Consider the following 20,958-nt stretch of genomic DNA (forward strand, 5'->3'; position numbering starts at 1 on the left):
GAACAGTTGTATTGCAGACAGTAGCATGGAGGATCACTATACAACGGCCGCTGATGCATTGTCTCTGTTGAACTGAAACTTTTATTGTGCTAATGTTGTCATTTAAAGAAAAACAATGCCTTATGAGGAGTGGAGAGGCACAATAATCTTGTCTTTGTCTTCTTCTAATGTCTCAATTAAATCTGCTATAATCTTAAAATTATTTAAAGCCGCAACGGCCCAATGTCAGATATTGAAATGTAGCACACGAGATATGTTTCCTGCATCAAGTGCCAACTCCACAAAGTTTCAATTAAGAACTATACAACTGCTTGCTTTAAAACTGGAGGGAACATAAAATAAGCAATGGTACTGTCTATCTTTGTCCCTGTTATGAATTGCCTATTGGAAAAAAACAAAAAATACTGATTTGACTATAAGGTCTTAAAGGGGTTGTCTGAGATTCGAGAAATCTAAGCCCCATTCATTTGAAGTAAATGTGGCTGAGCTGCAATAACAGAGAAAGTAAAAAAAAGCAAGAGTAGTGCTGTTTGTTTTGTTTTGTTTTTATGCCCATTCTAAATCTTGCAATGCAGGAAACCTTTGTGATTATCAACAATCTGTTATCTTTTTTTTTTTCTGTGCGTTTTACCCTTTTTTTTTTTCTCTCTCTTTTTTTCTTTATATATATATATATATATATTATACTTACTATCATTAATGGAGAGAAAATCCTTCTCTACTACCATAGGGACTTGGCCAAGTATTAGCATATTCCATATTGTATACAAGAACATTCTACCCATATGTGACCATTGAAATTCCTGAGGTGTTCCTAGATTTGTAAAGATGAAATTTCCTTGGCTTGAGGTGTCTCGTGTTAAGTCCCACAAGGAGAAAGATGTGTCTGCTTGAGATCTCAGTCATTTTGTTTATGTGTTTTAGCTGAACTATGGATAGTCAACCCCCAACACCCCCACCCTATTCTTCTCGGGGTCTATCTGACCGGCCAGATTCGGAGAGGTGTGATGGATGGATTAGTGACTGGGATGTGTAAATTGCTCAAGATCTCATCCTGAAAGTGAAAATAAAATAAACAAATATCCAGTAATGGTCTCCAGGTGCTAAAATCCTCACCCCCAGCCTATATACTAATTGAATTATGCAATCCTATTCACTAGGTGGACAATTGCTGTTTACCTTTTATATGGTCAGGTCTTTTGTATTCTGTGCACTAATTTGGTAGATATTTGGCCTGTTAAGTACATAAGGGGAGAAAGCCAGGGTCAGTTTTAAGGTAGGTCGATGAGTTTACCCTGGTATTTTTGTTTACTTTTTTTATACAAAGTTTATAAGCACAAAAACGGTAGTTGAAGAACCGATCCCATACAATTATCGAGAATGGAGTAATAATGGATCTGTTTTATCTCTTAAGATCCATTCCCTCTCCCCAAACCACCAACAAACGATTGGTGGTTACAATTACCTGATGGACATGTCCATCCATACTAGCATTGTTCATATGCCGCCATTTTTTCACACAAGTTCTGCCATGTGCATGAGGCCAAAGACTGGTTTGGGCTGCTTTTTCTGCATGTGTGGTTTATTTTGTACCCAAAATCAGGATCCAATCCAAAAAAGAGAAACATGATACTTTCTTGTACGTTTCTACTGTCTATGATTTGTCATGGTTTTGGGTAATCAAGAAATGAAAAAAAAACAAATCATTCCACGTGGAGCTAGCCTTATTGGGAAACATGGATCTGAAACCTAACAGATATTCTCCCTCCCCACTCGCTTTAAGAAACACTCCAAATACAACTTGTACTACCAGTGAAGAGTCACGCAGCACCACCTCAAGACCTGCACTGTGTATCGCACAATGTATAAAGGTGGTTATACACCTTTCGATAACGGTTGGCCGAACCTCGTTCGGCTGACCGCTATTCCTTCCGACCCCCCCATAAACATGCACCCTTGACTTGGCCGAGCATGCATGTGTTCTTGATTTGCGAGAGTGGATTAACTTGCTGCCAGACACCTGGTGGCAGGTTATCTCCCATGAGAACCAAGGATCGAGCATATTGAAATCCAACATCCCTAATCCTTCTTTACCCCCCACATCTGCCATCGGAGGAGAGTCGGGACAACCCCTTACACATTAGATGGTCAGCCGGTCCTGCTGAAATTGGCTGGTTCTGTGGATGTTCATCTAAGGCTTTGTTCACATCTGCGTCAGGGCCCTGTTCCAACGACTACGCTTTTGATTCCGTCAAAACGACGGAACCTGATGGCACCCCTGCACAACTGAGACAAACCTAAACCATTGGCACTGAATCCGTCACCATTGAAATCAACGGTGATGGAAACGGAAACCCCTGGTTTCCGTTTGTGTCAGTCAGCTCTCCGTTCTGACGGAAAGCTGAGTCGGAACGGAGCCCTGACACAGATGTGAACAAAGCCTTATATGTATGGACACCTTAGTCTTCATTAACTTAATTGCTCAGCTTTACAAACACATTATATATTCCAGAAGAATCCTGTAGCACCATGATACTTTTAATTCACTTTGGATGTAATTGAGTGAAAATTAAAATGAATATATTAGGTGAAGTAACATGTGCATAAGCATGCCCAAAGGGCTTGTCCTATTTTTGGGAAGACCCTTTCATATTTCAAGGAAATTTCCTGTGCATACAGCACTTAATTGATAATCTTATGCCTACTGATTAAAACATGATGATAAGAAAGCATGATCTGAATTCCATTTGTCTTTTTAGTGGTCCAGCAATAAAGGCTATCAGTAGAATCAACCCAAAAGGTTAGGTGATGGTGGCAGATTTCTAGACCTGTTGGTTACCTGGCCCCTGGGTTTTGTCCTAATGTATAATTCTACTGCTTTATATGACTATCTGAACACCTTACAGCTGTCATGGCAGAGATTTCATAAATCTAGAATGTATCACATTGAATAGAACATGTGGGTTAGAATAATATAACCTTTTTGGGAATACATTTTTTTTGTGAGCTGATCAACAATAAGTCCAGTGTCCGCACTCATACATTTTGCAGTCGGAGTTATTTTATGTGGGAATGCATTCATATTTTGCTAATAAATGTTACTGTTGTTTTTGCTTTAGTGCTAACATAGACACTGAGGAACAAGAGGATGTATTGAGTAGTTCTAAGACCAGCACAATATGAGCTTATTATTATTCACCGGACCACCCCGCAAGGGGCCATAATGTCACAGTTCTTTTGCTGTTAGGAAGGTATTTGGCGCTTTTTCCCTGCCAAATCTCCCTGGTCTTATTTCTTGAGTTTAGCCAAGTCATTCTGGCATTGTCCAGTATGCAGGGCTCACAAGCAGAGGGACGGAGAGAAAGCAGTGAATTGGTGATTGTGACTGCAGGCCTCCGCTTGTACTGGGGGGAGTTTACAGCCTGTACTTGGATGTAATTAATCACTGGCAGGTTGACAGCCTTACACTGGAGCTCTGCTATATGGTAGACATGGAACTGGCATTTGGGGACGATATAAAACAGACCTCGAACCGAGTGGGGAAAAGTATCAGCAATTAGGGCAGTTTTAGGCGGCTGCAGGTTTAAGGTAGCAGTTACAGACTATTCCAAGCCAGTTAATAAAAAACAAAATGCAGACCAACTCCTTGCACTGCACATTCAGTAGAAGCAGTCGCGTTCAATAGCATTGCATGGAGTTGCACATATTCGAAATGTACATGTTAATGTAACAGTCTGTTTTCATAACATAGATGGAATGTAACTGGGCTAAATCGATATGCATATTGTTCTGTTGCGCCATTCACTACTACAGACCATCATGTAATACATATGGACTTGTAGCCTCAATCCAAGAGACGCTATTTCACATGAAAGTGTGGATTCCAAGGATTTAAGACCTATTACTACCATTCGCACCTTGACCTTTATTCCTGGGGTACCCATGGGCTCCCCTGCAACATAGTAGAACAGCAGAGCTGTAAGGGCGTATTCACTCGTACGGGTGTCAAATCTGCTGTTTAAAAAGGCAGTTTTGCATCCGCGCGGGACTCTATATTTCACAGATCCCTCATAGACTTGAGTCTATTGAGGGATCTGTGAAAATGGGCAAAAATAGGACACGTCCTATTTTTTTCACGGACCATTCACACGGTCTGTTAAAAAAAAGTGGCCATGCAAATAGCCCCATAGAAGTATATCCATTTTAATGCAGCAGTTTGACGGCCGTTAAAAAATGTCTGTCACATGGCCGATTATCCCATTCGTGTGAATAACCTCTAAGCATGTAGTGCAGATGTTCTATCCTATGCCATGTTAATTGTTCAATTATATATTAACATTCAAAGGAAGTATTGTGTGTGTATTACTGTTTATAAAGTGGCAACAGATTCTGCAGCATCGTACAGAGAGTACTCCTCAGTGGAGTAAACACCTATGCACAAACACTTTTACAGGGAGCCAAATAATCTTAGCAAGTTTTTTGGCATGTTCTATAGATCCTATAAACGTAACATCTTCATGATCTACATTATTGGAATTTAGGTGTTTGGCCCAGGTATAGGTTCTACACCAAGGCCATATATAGAATGTGGGTTTGCGTTAAATGGTCAAGGCTTTGGGAATTGACAATTGGCATTCCTAGTCCAGGGTGGAAGTCTTTGCAGGTAATAGGTTAAACCTTCTGTCTGTGTCATGTATGGTATAATTTAAGGCAATAGTTTAGCTAGTTACCTATTTTGGAAGTTAGAAGTTTTACAATCTCAGGGCACATTTACGGCTCTGTTAAATGAGCTTCATTTATATAAAAGTTAACTATTTTAAAAAAGTTTGTCTTTTCTGTAAGCCTTAGGCCTTCTTCAGACCAGTATAGGTCCATGGGTTGTCTGTTAAAACAACGGACAGCACGCGGACCTATGCAATTCAATGGGGCTATTCAGACATGCGTGATGTCCTATTCTAGTTAATTTTTGCGGACCACGCTCCCATTCAGGTGTATGGGTGCGTGAAAATCACGGACGGCACACGGATGTCGTTCGTGTTTCACGCAACAGTTGCTAAAAGGCTGAGAAAAAAATAAACAAATAACGTGCACCAACACTGAGATAAACTGATGCTACACGGAACAAACACTGATGGCACACGGAACTGCAACGCGTGAAATATGCATGCTGCTTTTATCATGGGGAAATCCTGTTTAGCCTTAGCCTACAGGCATACGTTGAGGAATTTGATACTGAATACTGATCTGCATCCAAACTACATCTAAACGTAGGTTAAATCCACAATTAATATTGCCTTTTTTCCCATTTTGATGCAGAAACCGGTGTAGATTCTATGTTGCGGATTTTGGTGCGTTGTGTTTTTAAAAAAAATATATATAAACTTGTCAGATACCATTCTGACACCGATACGCAAGCTAAATTGACATGCTGCAGATTTTAGGTCCATTTATGTGCTGAAAAATTCTACGAGGTGTAGATGAGATTACTTGAAATCTCATTTACTTTGCTGGCACTGTATTACGTTACAGACTTGCCGCAGGGAGATCCACCTGTAATACGCATGGTGTGCATGTAACCTAAGACTAGTGACCACATTTTGGTTTCCCATCAGTCTTAGTAAAGTCATGGAATTACTGCGACTTAATGTTTCTGATTGAGGAATTGCAACGGTCTCAAGAATTCTAAACATCGCACAATTTATCACCCTCCAAAGAGAAACATTCAGGACACGAGAGAAGTGGTAATGCTGCGATTTTACCTTCACTTACCAAGAATCCTAGCCTAATATAAATAAAATGGCAAAAAAAATTACCATAAAAGACAGTGAAATCGTTTTCCTGTAGAGTAAATGTCTGTGCTCCACCTTATCTCTGCAAATCTACTATATTAACATTACCAGAATGTAAAAACATCAGACACTACAAACAGAGCTTACTGATATGATATCAGACCTCCGAGCAAATATCTCCCGCAAAGAGCAGATGACCTTCATCTATTGTAGCTAATTGAACATAGTTATAGTGTAGGTACACAAAGGTGAACCTACCAGAATGTAATATGGTATGGCTTTAATGACAATTCTCTAATATAGGTTAATTATTGGAAACTTTCCCTTTACAGGGGTATTCAAGCCGCCAGCATTTTTCACCTATCCACTGGATAGGTGAAAAATGCTAGATCGGTGATGGTCTGACTACTGGGACCCCCCGCTGATCTAGCATTCCTCGGTCCCCTATTAAGCCCAGCCACAAGATGACAGCTAGGAGTAGTTTAAATGGAGCGGAGGCCGGGTGTGCGCGGTGCCACGCCATTTAAAGTCTATGGGTCTAGCGGAAATAGCCAATCACAGTGCTCCAGTGGATAGGTGAAAAATGCTGGAGACTGGAATACCCGTTTAAGCCTTTTCATGGCTACATGGAAAGAAGTGTGTGTGTGTGTGTGTGTGTGTGTGTGTGTGTGTGTGTGTGTGTGTATAATATATATATATATATATATATATATTACACACACACAAGCTGGTGGCGGCAACGTTATGGTCTAGGGGATTTTTTCACGGCATTCTCTGGGCTCACTCATCCATGTGGGAGGCACTATGAACCGATTTGGGTATGAATCCATCGTCGCAGATCACGTCCACCCATACATGCTGTTTGTCTTCCCTGTTGCAGATGGAATCTTCCAGCAAGATAATGCGACATGTCACACAGCTAGAAATGTCCGACAGTGGTTGGAAGAGCACGACCAAGACTACCAAGTACTTCCCTGGCCCCCTAATTGACCAGACTTGAACCCAATTGAGCATCTATGGGACCACGTCGATGGTCTTGTTTGCTCTATGGATCCTCCCCCGCGCACCCTTCAAGCAAATGTGGGATGCTCTGCAGTCAGCCTGGCTCCAGACACCCGAGACAACCTACCAGCTCCTTATTGAGTCACTACCAGCCCGTCTAGCTGCTGTCCGTGCTGCACACGGCGGTTACTCTGGATATTAGTAGAGTTACATTATTATGACCACCAGCTGTGTGTGTGTGTGTGTGTGTGTGTGTGTGTGTGTGTGTGTGATATATATATAATATATATTTGTGATTGCTATTTAAGCAATTTCCTGTTGTATTCGGTAAGGTTCACCATTCTAAACGTACAGGGGAAGGAGATATTGAAGCTAATGAGATCTAATAGGCCACAACACAAGCTGCCTGTGGTATGAAGAAGCTCAATAATAGATGCGGAGTATCCTCCCCATGGTATGTGAGACATCCTCCTGCTCTCGCGGCTGTAGCCGCTGCCAGCACATTGATGTGGGTATGTTTCTGCCATGTGTCGCAGGCTGATCCAGCAGATGTTACATGTGGAAGATAGAAATCTGAGTTCTTTCTTCACTTGGATCCATTTGAGGAACTGGCTTAATCAGCCTTGAAAGGTTTTGTAAAACATTTAGGAATCATTTCCATGTGAGTTGAACAATAGAAAAACCTAGCAGGCTATTTACCAGTTATGGCGGTATGGTTTTGTGTAGTTAATTAAAATTTACAGTTGCGTGAAAAAGTTTTGCCTTTGCAATTGTGAATGATGTGGTAACTCTGAGCCAGATATGTAATTGTGTGCAGTCGGCAGGCACTGACAGGCGCCTTGGAGAGGAAGATGCCTTGTTTCAATGTAGCCCAACCTACTGTACTGTACTATTCTACATCTTCTTGTCAACTCCGTACACATTATAAAGTGCACCTGCAGCCTTTATGTGAGCTGAACTGGTGACACTTGTGAAATCTTTGCAGCATGAAGTCGAAGTGCCCGATGGTAATGCCTCATGTTATAACTTTACAAAGTAATCCTACATGTTTCCATTCTCTTAGCCAATGGTAACACAAGGTCTGGCACTTCTATTTTATCGTTACATTACATTTGTAAATTATTCCATAATGGAACATGTAACAGAAGCAATGAATGCCAAACGGCATGGTGTGAGGAAAGCCCTTAATAATGAACTAGTAGATTTTTATTTTTTTTTAGGATTTTTTTTTTTTTTTTGTTCATCTGACTTCTACTTTACAAGGTCCATTTCTACGTACTGTTAGGTATGTATTGCTAAACATATGAAGATGTGAGTTTATGTTGTTCAGGCAATAGTGAAATCTATGCATAAAACCAAAGAGAAATGCATGAACATCAGCATGAAGCTAAGGGTATGTGCACACGATAGCAGGCATTTACGTCTGAAAAGACAGACTGTTTTCAGGAGAAAACAGCTGCCTCGTTTCAGACGTAAATGCTGCTCCTCGCAGAGGCTTCTCTGACAGCCGTAAATTTTGAGCTCCTCTTCATTGAGTTCAATGAAGAACGGCTCAAATTACGTCTGAAAGAAGTGTCCTGCACTACTTTGCCGAGGCTGTATTTTTACGCGTCGTCGTTTGACAGCTGTCAAACGACGACGCGTAAATGACAGGTTGTCTGCACAGTACGTGGGCAAACCCATTCAAATTAATGGGCAGATGTTTGCCGACGTATTGTAGCCCTATTTTCAGGCGTAAAACGAGGCATAATACGCCTCGTTTACGTTTGAAAATAGGTTGTGTGAACCCAGCCTTAAGGAAACAATGTTTTATTTTTCTTCAACTTCCCATTTGCTAACCCGTTTTAGTCACTGATAGCACCCTGAACCCATTCATTTCAATCAGGCCATGCACACTTCCGTTGTTTTAACGGAACCATGCGGCCATTCCGTCAAAAGTAGGGCAGGTCCTACTCCTGCCCGTTTTTGATGGAACAGTCTCGGCCTTCTCATTGAATTTGGTCCGTGAAACAACGGGTTGCACACAGAAGCCATCCGTGTGCAGCCTGTGTGTGACAGGACCATCAGTAACGGCCGTTCAACGGCTGACGAAAGTGTGCATGAGGCCTAACGCTCGTTCCCGATCATTGCCCTGTGTAAACGATCCGCTAATGAATAAGCAAAAACTCGCTCTTCGGCTGATCGTATGGTTTATGCAACAGAAAATATTGTCGTTGTCGGCGGCACATCTCCCTGTGTAAACAAGGAGATGTGCTGCCGACATGATGTTAATGCATGACGATGAGCGATCGTACTAACAATCGCTCGTCCCCATACATTACTGATTATAGCTCTTTGTGAAAGGAGCAAATGAGTGCCGATCAACGAGTCGGTGTAAATGGACCCTTCGTATATGATGGTCAAAATGAATCAATCTGGTGGGCTGTTTGTAATTGTAGTAGCAAGCAGGGGTGTAGGTATAGGGGGTACAGAGGTAGCAGTCACAACTGGGCTGGGTTCCTAATCGGGGCCAAAGGACCCTCTGCCACACAAGAAGACACAAGTATTATAAATGGCACATGGTAGGTGGGAGCCCTATTGCAGATTTTCACTGGGGCCCAGAAGCTTCAAGTTACACCTCTGATCACAAGGTTTATTTTAGACTATCTCTTGGCTTCTTGAAGAATTGGATTGGCCATTTTAGGCTTCCCAGGATATTATGGACAGCAATACTCTTAGGCCTCATGCACAAGACCGTAGCCATGTGCTCGGCCGTGATTTTCAGTTCGGCCGGCAGCGGACTGTCAGCCGCGAGCCGCCCGCAAATCGCGGGACATGCACATGGCCGCAGCCATTCTTTTCAATGAGCCCGGACCGCAGAACACGGCCGTAATAAGACCTGTCCGTTCTTTCTGCGGTGCGGGCTCCAGGGATATGCACGGACCGTAAAAACTATGGTCGTGTGCATGGCCCCATAGAAATGAATGGGGCCGCAATTCCCCTGTGGATTTTCGGGGGAATTGCGGCTGCAAAAGCATGTTCGTGTGCATGAGGCCTAATATAGGGCTATTTTACTTACATCCTACAGCTTCAGGATCTAGTTTGGATCTACCACCTACACACAGTAAAGCAAACTATATTTTTTGGCTTGAGCTAATCTCCACCTTCCTGCTTTTCTAGAAACTGGTGAGATCACTACGATATTAGTGCTGGTTCAACCTAGAAAGTAGCTGGTTCCGCTGCACTTAGGTGATGTGTCGGCTTTAAACCTTCATTTAGTTATATAAGGAGCTAGTAGAAGGGTGTTATTGTTGTGTATAATACAGAGAATTCAATTATTAGACAACACTTGACAATGAATGGATCATAGTTGTGCAGAAGAATGGAGTAATCCTTTAAGCCTATTAAAAATTAAGATAAATTAACTAGAATACTGATTACACATTATCGGATATAAAAAAAAAAAAAATCCTTTTTACTCCTATAAAGGATATCCTTTCACTCCTTAGCTAGAAGCTCCTGGATTGAATTGAATCTTCAAGCTTGTGTTCCCTGGAACAAGTGCACTTTCCTAGATGTTATGTGTATATTAATCCACATCTTCAAACATTGGACACACAACCTTTTCAACCCGAAGACCCAGTAACCTGCCCCTAGCACAATCTGCAAAGACCAGGGTCATGTTTCATGTAGCCTCGAGTAATCCAGCACTGTAGTTACAATTCCTGAACAAGAAGGCCTGCAAGTCTGTAAAACTTGCTTGTATTTAATCTTCATCTATTGTGTTTATGGCCTAATAGTCATGTAAACTGTTGCTACATTCTGCTTTTATTATCTGAAGCTTTCCCTTTCCTAAAAAACAAAGCCGGGCCTAAACCGTTTACCACTTTAAAAGCTATCTGAGCCTAAAGTCCAATAATACTCGTGTTGGGATCTTGCCATACAGTTTGTGGCCCTTTCACACTGCGTTCTATGGTCTCCACTTGATGTATACGCCGCATGAGCTCTCGGCGTGTACGTTGAATGGTGTCTGTGAGGGATGCCTAACACTGGCATCTGTCAACCATAGAATATAATGTATAAACGTATACGTCACAAACTCTCATCACCTTTTCATACCATATTTATTAAACGGATCCTATAATGGTCTATGGGCCTTCGTCACCCATAGGCTATAATGACATCCGTTTATGGTTACATCATAAAATACTATTGAAAAGTTAATAATATATATGTTAAACAGATGCCTGTGATGGATGCCATACAGTGGCATCTGTCACCCATAGGCTCTTAAAAAAGCATATACCACACAGTATTTTTTTTACTGGATGACTCTGGATAGAATAGCGTAGTCAACGGATACCGGGTGATGGAGGCCAAAGGGACAATCTTTTGGCTTCTGTCGCTATAATGAGAGCATAAGGAAGCATTCGACAAACTCATTTCCTCTGCACGTTTGACACATATGTCAAAAGTGCAGGGGAAATGTAGTATAAAAGGGACCTTACATGAATATTGTAGAAGGTTAATTTTTTCTATGTAAAACCAAAAACTATATGTTAACAGTCCTGATAGTTAGGCTGTGTTCACACAGAGTTTTTTGCAGGAGGAAAATTGTGCCTCAAAATTCCTTCCTGCACGGCATTTGCCGTGATTTTTGCTGCGTTTTTCACCCGTGGCCATTGAGTGCTACGGGCAGAAAACTCTGCGAAATACGCTCTCTCTGCCTCCCATTGATGTAAACGCGCGAATATAGGGCATGTCCCTTCTTTCTCTGCTCGTGGGAGAAAACCGCTCCCGCCTCCCATTGAAATCAATGGGAGGCATTTTCGGACGGTTTTTGACGAGTTTTGCGGAGCGGTTTCCACTCCAAAAAGCTCATCAAAATACTCAGTGTGAACAGGGCCGTACTGCTAGGGCCCTGTTCACACTGAGGTTTTTTTATGTGGAAACCATGTCGGAAAACGCGCCAAAAACTGACAAAAATGCCTCCCGCGAGCGGAAAAACAGTCTTGCGGGAAAAAGAAGCGACGTGCCCTATCTTCGGGTGTTTACGTCTCTGACCTCCCATTGACATCATTGGGAGGCAGAGAAAGCGTATTTTGCAGCATTTTTGCCCGCAGCGCTCAATGACTGCGGAATAAGCGCTGCGGCAAACGGCGTGCAGGCAGATCAAAATTCCAGACGGAATTTTGAGGGCAGAATTTTCTGCCTGCAAAAAACTCTGTGTGAACAGGGCCTAATATAAATAAGCCTTTAGGTTAAAAAAAAATTACAACTGTCCATTGAGTTTAAAGTTTTCCAGAATAATTTTACATCATTCATAAATTATTTAAAACCCTCAATGCCAATTATCATTAGATAAGCATCTAGTCCTTTTTTGAATGCTTACATAGTATCTGCCATTTCTACTTCTTGGGATAGGGCATTCCATAGTTTAAAGAGGCTCTGTCACCACATTATGTGGCCTATCTCCTACATAATGTGATCGGCGCTGTAATGTATAGAACAGCAGTGTTTTTTATTTATAAAAATGATAAATATAAATTTTGTCCAATTTTAGGACCTATTTTAGATTTATGCTAATGACTTTCTTAATGCCGAACTGGGTGTTTTTTAGCTTTTGACCAAGTGGGCGTTGTGAAGAAAAGTGTATGACGCTGACCAATCAGTGACCAATCGGCGTCATACACTTCTCTCCATTCATGTACTCGGCACATAGTGATCTTGCTAGATCATGATGTGCTGTCACTTACTCACACATTAACGTTACTGAAGTGTCTTGAGAGTGAATAGTTATCGCTTCCGACCAGGACGCGATGTCTATTCACAACCCCGACACTTCGGTAACGTTAATGTGTGAGTTATTTACAGCGTTCTCTCACGAGATCATGCTTGCTGTCATTAAGTCCCACGCAAATGTTACCGAAGTGTCGGGATTGCGATGTCTATTCACTCTCAAGACACTTCAGTAACGTTAATGTATGAGTAAGTGACAGCAGATCATGATCTAGCAAGATCACTATGTGCTGAGTACATGAATGGAGAGAAGTGTATGACGCTGATTGGTCAGCGTCATACACTTTTCTTCACAACGCCCACTTGGTCAAAAGCTAAAAAAACGCCCAGTTGGGCATTAAGAAAGTTATTAGCATAAATCTATAATAGGTCATAACTCCGTCAAAATTGATTGTTTTTCTAAATAAAAACCACTTCTGTAATCTACATTACAGCGCTGATCACATTATATAGAAGATAGGCCACTTATAATGTGGTGACAGAGCCTCTTTAACTACATTAACTGTAGAGTGTCCTTTTGTATATTGATGTCTGAAACACCTTTTCTTCCACCCATAAGGAATGTTACGTGGTCCTTTGTACGGTTCTTGGAATTAATAAATCAAGTGTTAGTTCTTTGTATTGACCACGCATATACTTAGAGGTTATCTTATTAACATGTATAAGTTGTATTTTTTCCAAGCGGAACAAGCCCGATTTTTCAAGCCGCTCTTTATTAAATGAGATGGGTAGGTCTCTATTATAATCTAGTCTCCCGCCTTTGAACCCTCCCTAGCTCTTCTAATTCCTTTTTTACAATGTGGAGTTCAAAGCTGAATGCCATTTCAAGATATGGCCATACAGGGGATTTATAGAGGGGCAATATTATATACATCACAGGTTTTTATCTCTCTTTTATATACCCTAAAATCGTATGTGCTTTTACAGCTGCTGCTTGACATTGAGTACTGCTGTTTAGCTTACTTCTAACCAGAATACCCGGGTCCTTCTTTTTGTTTTGTTATCCCCAGTTTTATTCCATTTACTGTATATGCATTGATACTATTACTGTGGCCTAGGTGCATACATTTATTAACATTAAATTTCATCTAGACACCATCTTGTCCAGGCTGCCAGCTTTTCAAGGTCTTTCTGTGATATTTTACAATAAAGCTGACTTTTTAGTATCCTCCAAGGTTTTTATCATCAACGAAAACGAACACCTTACCATCAATCCCGTCATCAACAAATCGATCAAAAAGAACTGGGCCTAACACAGATCCTTGTGGTACCCCACTGCTGACTTCAGCCTATTTTAGGTGTGTACCATCATTCTTTGCCCATGTACATACATTTTCCCCCAATCCCTTCCACTTTAGCTTCAATACGAAGCTATTGTTAGGTACAGTATCGGTATGGCCAAAATGCCATATTCCAAACTAATGGTGCTAGTAGCGAATACGTTTATAGACTTTCTCTTGACAAAAGGGTTCAGTTGTGTGCATAAAGAGGAGTTCTTATTTTTATCAATGTATAGTTGTGAAAACATAGGACTGTAAATATTGTGGACTGCACATTTGCTTTACCTATCCATTTTCCTATAGTTAAAAAAACAACCATAGTATTGTTATGGAGGAGAATTATAAGGATTCTGGTTTGTTGCCTTAGGCAGCCAAGTTAGATTATGATAACCTTTATCCAACTTGTGCACAAACAATGATTTGTTTTCGGACCGTCAAAAAAGTGAATAAGTCATTGTATAATGTGTTGTTCTGTATTAAGAAGGTTGCAACACAATTATGTAGATGCCAATATATATATATATATATATATATATATATATATATATATACACTATACTGCGTATGTATGTATATGTGTGTGTATGTATGTATGTATGTATGTATGTGTATATATATATATATATATATATATACACTTATGCTGTGTAGAGTTTAAATTTTGCCTCTAGGAAACGGGGTTGGACTGCAGCCATCTTCTTCTCTTAGGCTACAATTTTGGGGGGGGGGGGGGCATTGTCAAACAGGTCTGCATGGCTACATCAAAAGCAGTTGGTTTACCATACTTTATATGGCACCAAGCTATACAGTTCTTGACGCATCGTCCTCTAATTTGAACCTAAAGTCAATAGTTGCATTGACTATTTACTTACAATTCACTGGTTTACTTTTATTATTACCTGGAAGTTCTTCAGGACAAAAACTTTCTTTTAAGAACTTTACGTCCATCTTTCGTTGCCATGCTTGCTCGCCATGCACTTCTACCCTGTAATGACCTAGTTTACAGAAAAATCATGTATGCTGATCCTTTCCTTGCATGAATGAAAGCTGAATTTTACCTTTTGTGCTTCTTTGGCAAGATCTACCATCTCTTTGGTGGCAACATAAGAATTCTAATGGCTTTGAGGATTGTTGCTTGTCTTGGAACCCATTTTGTTTGTGAGACCTCTTCTTTTTTAGCTGGCAGAGATGAGCTTTTTGCTGACTTATCCTGCTGATTTAAGTAAGATCGTTCTAATATGATTTGTATAGGAATATCCCGACTGGGAGACTTGGGGGAAAAGCAGGGGTTCAACTGGTTGGAGTATTACCTGTCCAATCTTTTGGTTTACAACAAGCTAAATGGTACCACATGTGTCTTGCAGTCGCCAATATGGTCGTGATTGAAGTTTCTGGGAGTTGATGAGGGTGTCTAGGCATCAGATATATTTGGTGGATAACATTTACTTAGGTTGATCAATGGTCGACTTCTGCTCCTTTAGATTTAGAGAAGATATATAACTACTGTTCAGACTTCCTTCATAAAGTAACGTTGCAGCAACAGCCGGTAGCTTTACTACTGGCATTTCCGATAATTTAAAGACGAGAATGTTTTTGTACAAATTTTTGTACTTTTATGTGATACTAATAACATAACAATGAAATTCTAGTGTTGTGCACTGACTGGTGTCTTTGCTGCTAGAAGTCACTACAGTGCTGGAATCAAAAGTTATTTCTGAGAACATCTACATTAATATCTAGTTGTCAGTCAAACAATGTTACCCCAAAGGAAGGAGGCAGCACACCAGCATGGATTCAAAGGTCTTTATTCACACAGTGTATAAGTGGCAACGTTTCACCTTCTCAATGAAGGCATTTTCAAGCCAGTTAGTTGTCAGTCAGATGTTTCAGCGCTCATCGAAGTGTCAGGACACTTGAATGAGTGATAAGTATTCTCAAGCTTTCTAAACAAGTGTACCTGATTTTGGTGTCTCACTACTACAGTAGATTATACCAAAACCTACATGAACTAAAACCATCATAGCTACATTAATAATCTTATGGGCAAAAACTCGACTGTGTTTTACCATTATAGCTACTTAAAGGGATTGTACCAGAATTCGCAATTATCTATTCACAGGATAGGTGATAATTGTCTGATCGCTGGGGGCCCCGACTGATCGCGGGTTTGTGTGTCCTGATCCCTCCATTCCTCCTCACTGAAACGCTGTTTTTGTCACTGTCGTAGACTTTGAATAGAGGGGCAGCCCGCATGTTTTACTGCTGCCCCATTTAATGTTCTTCTCACTGCGGTTTAGCACTGAGGAGGAACAGGGGGTTCGGGACCCCTGTTCTCACGATCGGTAGGGATCCCAGTGGTGGGGCACCCAGTGATAAGACAATAGGGGATCATTGTCAACTCTTGCACAACCCCTTTAAACCCCCCATGTACATGGCCGTATCAAAATCCATGTAGTGCAGATCTGTAATACGTTGTCCATAGAATGTAAGGGGCCCATACTGTACCTCCTATGTCCTTATTTTATATAGAGGCAGACTAGAGGGTTTTTTTTCCTCATAGATTCATACAGAAACCATAGCATGCTCTAATATGCAAGTATTATACCATATTGCCATTGCTTCTATGGAAGAATATAGTGCCCCGTTGCAGTGTATGGACGCTGATGGATCAGTATTATGAATCTGTAGAGACTCCATGTGCTGGTGTTCAAGGTCTTTGTGCATGTATGAACCCTTAGAAAGTTAAAAGTTTGGATCACGGCTGGAGAACACTACCCTAGCGCCACCATTTATATACATAAATCAAAGAAGCTACAGAAGCTTCCTCTGTGATGATCGTGAACCCAGAAAGCCATGTGTACTGATGTCTAGCATTTTAATTAGTTGTGAAAGTGATGAGATTAGCAGCTCTTATTCAAATCCATCAGACTTGGATGATCCGAGAAAATTAAAGGCAAATAGAGAAAAAAGTCTACCTAAAGCATGCCAAAATGCTTTCCTCAGAATTCTTGTTTGACCATTGAGATACATTATGTTGGTCTTATGTGACTTCTATTTGAGTTCTTTTATACATGTTTGTGGATATGGAGTTTTTAAATTCATCATTGTTTACTAAGGCAAAGAGCCTAGCAAGCTGGCGTACTCAAATCATGTCCTTCACAAAGCATCTCTCCCAAGTTTCTATAAGACCAAGGAGAAAGCTGAAAGATAAAGTTCTATTTACATATATAGCTTACAAAAGCCAAGTCTCCAGAGACGGTCAACAAACACAACCACCTGGGCACTTACATTCCGAAACGTTTCTTCCTTTCACCTTCTCACAAAAGAGGCTTTTGACTATTGTAACACACAGGCCTTTGTGCCTTTTGTGGTAGTCTGCTGAAGCATGTTGTGTGTTTGTGGAGGTGTGTGTATATGTGTGCTTAGCGGTTGGAATGTGGGTTGGTTCGTACAATTAGAATTAATTGCCTCATTTTTCCTTCCAATGCAGTTATGTTGGGGCATTACTACATCTCCAATATAAACTTGCTCTGAGTACATATTTCGGTGATCTGGAACAGTTCTTTCTATTGTGTCCTGACCGTGTAAATAATCCGTTCTTCAGCTGACAAATTGATTAACTCTTTTTCCCTCCTCTCAATATATAGTAAAATATTAAAATAAACCAATTATATACGTGCTTAGCAAGACTCCATAGCAAATACAACCCTGACAATACATAACCACTGTCATTTTTTAATATGACTTTATATAATATAGTAGTACTGTAACTGTTTTTATACACCATCTACAATTTACCTCATAAATATCTATATCTTAATTGTTGTCTTAATAGTCTTTTGCCTGTGAAATTTTAAATGCCCGTTGCCAGTTATGGGCCTCGTTCACACAGCAAAGCCACATGCACGGAGCCCGTATTAATTAAGTTTTTTTTTGTTTTTTTTTGTCTCTATGCTCTGTATGGCGCCTCCGTATCGCACCATATTATCCGGATTATCTCTTCTAGAAGAAATGGGGGAAATATATTAAGACTGTCGTGTCAAACGCCAATCCTAAACTAATGTACGTTGGTGGAAAGTGCGCCAAATATATTAAGAGGTGCACACCTCTTAATATATTTTTTGCATCTTTGGCTGTCCGTGCGACAGAAATGCAAATCTACGTTTGCTATGGGCAGATGTAGATTTGTGCCAGTTTCTGGCATAAATTATGATTAATCTGTTGTTCTGGCATAAGACCCGCCCCTTCATCTTAACCCCACCCCTTTTCTTGCCACTTTTGGAAAACATTGAGAAAAGTAAAAAGTCACAAATTTTAGCGCATCTATGGCAAGCCCCAAAATGTGCCACTTTTTTTTTTTTTTTTACATCAGTTTTCTGGCATATACATGTTGATATATTCTCCCCCCTTCCAAAGCTTCCAATGGAACATCTCCTAATTAAATGGAGGTAGAGTGTGGCCTCTTAGGAGTCTATGGGCACCGTATTACAGCTTCGTACAATCTCGGAGGACATATACATCAGACTTTACACTACTGGAACAATAGTGACCTTTGGTCGACTATATCAAAACTACGAAGCACATAAAGGCAAAGTGTATATAAAAGTTGCTGTTATCGTTCAGAGATATGTATATAAATGGAGTTTTTAGAACTAGATATGTGTGAGGTAAAGTAGGGATCAGACCATTTTATTTTGACTTCCTGCCAGTAACTCACTTAAAAAATACTACAGTCAGCCTGAAATGGCTAATAATAGGGCATCCTATGTTGTATTTGGCTATACAGCAAATGGAGACTTCAGGTATGGGGGGAGATGTATCAAAACTAGTGCAAAGGGAAAATGGAGTAGTTGCCCATGGCAACCAATCAGGCCAATGATTTTATTTTTCAAAGGGCTTCTGAAAAATAAGAGATGGAATCTGATTGGTTGGCATGGGATACACCTCCCTGCATATTCTTATAGCTGGTCATTCCATTCAGCCATTGTTCTGGCCTCCACTATGCCCCTGATAAAAACCTTGCTCCACCTGTAAAGTAATGCAATAATATCTGTCTCTGGTGCCATTTAATGTTTCACATTTTGTCAGTAGTTTCTGTATACATTGGGTTTTAAGGATTTCTCTTTACATCTTGTACCAAACGGAGCCACAACATGGAACTATAAGGCCTCATGCACACGACCGTAGTGTTTTTCTGGTCCGCAAATTCCAGGACCGTGTTCCGTGAAATGTCATCCGCAGTTCATCCGTATGTAATCCGCAGTTCATCCGTATGTAATCCGCAAAATGCGGATGAAAAAAAAAAAGCCTAGGTAAAACAGGATGACGACAGAACTCATTCCCGGTCGTCGCCTAGCAACACTTCCGCAAATCCGCAAAACTGCGGATGACACACGGAGGTGTATCCGCAATTTCCACGGGCCCATTGACTTCTATGGGCATGTCCGCATCGAATTTGCGGCCCGTAATAAGACATGTCCTGAGTTTCTGCGGCACGGATTTGCGGACATGCGGAGACCCGTGAAAACACGGATAGTGTGTATGGGCCCATAGAAATGAATGGGTCCGCAATTCTCCCGCGGATTTGCGGGGGAATTGCGGACGCAAAACACGGTCGTGTGCATGAGGCCTAAGGGTATGTTCACACGCACTATTTACGGACGTAATTCAGGCATTTTACGCCTGGAATTACGGCCGAAAATACTGTTTGAAAGCGTTGGTAAACATCTTCCCATTCATTTGAATGGGTTTTACGATGTACTGTGCAGACGGTAATTTTTTTTACGCGCCGCTGTCAAAAGACGGCGCGTAAAAAATATGCTCGCGTCAAAGAAGTGCCTGTCATGTTGGAGCCGTTTTCCATTGACTCCATAGAAAAACAGCTCCAATTACGTCCGTAATGGACACTGCGAAAAACGCCTGCACTTGCCATTACGTCTGAAATTCAGGAGCTGTTTTCGCCTGAAAACCGCTCCGTAGTTTCAGCCGTAACGGACGTGCACGTGTGAACATACCCTAACAGTCATTTGTAAGGTCGCAATGAGAAACGGCAGATTTTTTTGCAGAAATTGCTGCAACTAAAAATTGGTTCCATTCATCTGAATGGATCCTTTAGGAATCCATACACCTGCTGCAGAAACAACCGCATTCAGGCCGCATGCACGTGACTGTAAAAATTGTCCGCAGTTGCAATCCGCAATTGGGGAACCATTCAATTCTATTGTCCATGGGCATCTTCCCGTGTCCGGGCCGTAGAAGTGTACCACAAAAGATAGGACATGTCCTATCTTTTGCGTTTTACGGGCCGTGCTCCCATACTTTGTGAGGGAGCACGTGCCGAGAATGCAGGCAGCCATCTGTGGCCGGCCAAGGCTTGTGATTACAGTCTCCCTCCGCTGTGTGCATGGGGCCTCAGATGAATGGAACTGATTTCTGCAGCAAAATCTGCTTGAATTCTGTTTGAATTTTAAGGCAGATTTTGCTCTGCCTGCACGCCGTTTTTCGTGGCGTCTTTCGCCTGCGGCCATTGAGCGCTGTGGGCAAAACACCACAAACTACGCTTCTGCCTCCCATTGATGTCAAATTTGAGGTCAGAAGTGTAAACGCCCAAAGATAGGGCATGTCCCTTCTTTTTCCCGGTCGCTCGCGGGGAAAAAACGTCTCTGCCTCCCATTGAAATCAATGGGAGGCATTTTCGGACATTTTCTGGCGTGTTTTCCGACACAGTTTCCGCGTCAAACGTGTAAAAAAAAAAACTCTGTGTGAACTGGCCCTAAGGGCTAGTTCACACAGAGCAGATTTGGTGGAGCTTTTGCATGTATTTTAAGCCAAAACAAGGAATGGAACCTAAACAGAATAAATATATAAAGGAAGGTCTTCTAGGTCTGCTCTCTTGGATCCAATTCTGGTATTGGTTTAAAAAATGCATGCGAAATCTACAGCAAATATGCACGGTGTGACCAAGGCCTAAGGCCCCCTGTGCATGCTGCAGATTTTGTTGCAGAAATTTCTACGACTGAAAATCTGTTTCAGTCATCTGAATGGGGCGGTTTCTGCAGCACAGAACAAAATCTGCACCGTGTGCAGTCGGCCTAAGGGCTGATTCAGAC

The 20,958-nt window shown here is 41.3% G+C and overlaps 1 protein-coding gene across 5 annotated transcripts in view; it reads left to right on the plus strand.

The window, feature by feature from the left end:
• The window catches only part of FGFR2 (fibroblast growth factor receptor 2), a 76,134-nt gene that overhangs the window by 4,326 nt on the left and 50,850 nt on the right, over positions 1 to 20,958 (plus strand). The gene's annotated exons all lie outside the window — the stretch shown is intronic.

This window comes from Rhinoderma darwinii, chromosome 11, assembly GCF_050947455.1.
Source record: "Rhinoderma darwinii isolate aRhiDar2 chromosome 11, aRhiDar2.hap1, whole genome shotgun sequence".
Taxonomy (NCBI): domain Eukaryota; kingdom Metazoa; phylum Chordata; class Amphibia; order Anura; family Rhinodermatidae; genus Rhinoderma; species Rhinoderma darwinii.